The sequence below is a fragment of the Sceloporus occidentalis genome, unplaced genomic scaffold (genome assembly GCF_023333645.1).
Source record: "Sceloporus occidentalis isolate IW3139 unplaced genomic scaffold, rSceOcc1.0.p SCAF_257, whole genome shotgun sequence".
NCBI classification, from domain to species: domain Eukaryota; kingdom Metazoa; phylum Chordata; class Lepidosauria; order Squamata; family Phrynosomatidae; genus Sceloporus; species Sceloporus occidentalis.
The window spans coordinates 966,320-969,023 of NW_028317237.1; positions in this window are offsets into that span (position 1 = coordinate 966,320).

A 2,704-nucleotide genomic window follows, 5' to 3' on the forward strand; every position below is an offset into this window, starting at 1 on the left:
ACTAGACAACTGACGAACAACATGTATATACATATATTTATGCATTTTTTTTTCTTTTCTATTTCTTTCTATGGCCATGGGTTTAAATGGTTATTGGGGGGTTGGGTGGGTGGACTTGTTTTCGTTTTTCTTTTTATGTTATTGTATCACTTGTCCCCCTTATCTGGGACTGTGTAATGTTCCTTGACGTCTGTGAGACAGTAGCTGTATCGTTTTGTTACGATGTTCTTGTTCTTTGTTAAAAAATTAATAAAAAGTTTTAAAAAATGGGTGCGGTCGATAATGATCAGTTAAAATAGTAATCACGTTGGGGAGCGTCCTCCTGCGAGGGCTATCTCATCGCTTTATTCCTTCTTGCTCAATACTCCCCTTCCCACGAGACCTTCTTTCTGTGAGACATGGGAGACTGTATGCGACACACGACTCTCTGACGCGGACTGGGAGAAAATTTTTATTTTTACGCACAAGAGTTCTAAGGCTACTAAAACACAAGAGACGAATTACAAGCTCTTGTCGCATTGGTATCGTACGCCCCAGAGGCTACATTCTATGTTTCCGCATACTTCTGACAGCTGCTGGCGGTGTGGCGTGGGCGTGGGCACCATGCTGCATATCTGGTGGGACTGCCCCGGGATACGGGAGTTCTGGAGGGAGATCCACCGGATACTCTCGGAGCTCTCTGATTCCCCTCCGCCTTTTCAGCCTCTCCATATGTTGCTGCATCACACCTCGCTCCCTGTATCCAGATATAAAAAGTCTGTGGTCCGCCATCTCCTTGATGCGGCCAAGAGTCTCATCCCCTTACACTGGAAGAGCACCTGCCCTCCGACCATCCGGGAGTGGGAGGCCAGGGTTGAGGGGATCAGGGAGCTGGAGGATCTCTCTGCCACATCTGCGCGGCAACGTGAGATGTATACATCGACTTGGTATTACTGGTTGTCCTATCTGTCTCGACGCGTTTCGTAGGCTCTGTGGCCTGGTGTTCCCGGCCTGGCACCTGTTTTGATGTCCGTTGCTCGCCTCCACTGGGGCTTTGTGTGGTTGGAGCCGAGCCCTGCTTGGCCCTACTCTGTACCTTTTACTGTAATCATCTTGTTGTTACTGTTACCTTGACGCTCTTTTATGGCTCGATTGCCTGTATGATGTCATGCGTATTCTCGATTGTCCCTCCCTCACCCCCGTCCTCCCCTTCTTTCTTTCTGTATCCCTTCCCTCTTTCCCTTCCCATGGAAAATGTTGAAAATCTTAATAAACATTGGATTTTGAAAAAAAAAATAAAATAGTAATCAGTTAAAAAAAAATTTTTACTGGATGGCTTGGCAGGTGAAATAAGATCTCTCCACGTACTATAGGGTTTGGCACCAACTGCTGTTAAAAAGACAGCTATGTTCTTTTCTTCCTTGACATTGTTAGCCTCTAAATATTGATCTAAACGCTCCATCCATGGATCCCAGACATCAGTCTCTGGATCGAATTCACTTATGTATCCAAATAATGACATTTTGTTTAAATATCTCTATAATCTGTTACAATCTGTAAAGTGTCAGTATAGGCAGTGTCAATGAATCCTGGGAAAACAGTTGTAGTCTTTTCAAAACAATTCCAGTATAAATGTTACACAATGTTTCATACCTAGTAACATAGTAACATAGTTCATAAGGTTGAAAAAAGACCAAAGTCCATCAAGTTCAACCTATATACATATTGTGTCCCTACTGTGTTGAGGAAGGCAAAAAAAACCTTATGAAGCAGATGCCAATTGCCCCATACCAGGGGGAAAATTCCTTCCCGACTCCAAATATGGCAATCAGAATAAATCCCTGGATCAACGTTCTGTCCCTATTAATCTAATATCCATAACTTGTAATATTATTGCTTTCAAGAAACACGTCCAGGCTCCTTTTGAACTCTTTTATTGAGTTTACCATTACCACTTCCTCTGGCAGAGAGTTCCATAATCTCACCGCTCTTACTGTAAAGAACCCCCGTCTGTGCTGGTGTAGAAACCTTCTTTCCTCCAACCGTAGAGGATGTCCCCTTGTTATAGATACAGTCCTGGGTATAAATAGGTCCTGGGAGTGATCTTTGTACTGTCCCCTTATATATTTATACATAGTTATTAAATCCCCTCTAAGCCGTCTTTTTTCCAAACTAAATAACCCTAATTCTGATAATCTTTCTGGGTACTGTAGCCCTCCCATTCCCCTTATTACTCTGGTTGCCCATCTTTGAACCCTCTCCAGCTCCACTATATCTTTCTTGTACACTGGTGCCCAGTACTGTACACAGTATTCCATGTGTGGTCTGACTAGTGACTTGTACAGTGGTAGAATTATTTCCTTGTCGTGGGCATCTATGCCCCTTTTGATGCACCCCATGATTTTATTTGCCTTAGCAGCAGCTGCCTGACACTGGTCGCTACAGGTAAATTTACTGTTAACTAAAACTCCTAAGTCCTTTTCCATGTCAGTCATCCCCAGTGTTTTCCCATTTAATACATATACCCAGCCTGGATTTTTCTTCCCCATGTGCATAACCTTACATTTATCTGTATTGAACCTCATCTGCCACATCCCAGCCCAAGCCTCCAACCTATGCAGATCCATTTGTAATCGTGCACTGTCCTCTATTGTGTTAACCATGTTACAGAGCTTAGTATCGTCTGCAAAGATTGATACTTTACTATACAATCCCTCTACAAGGT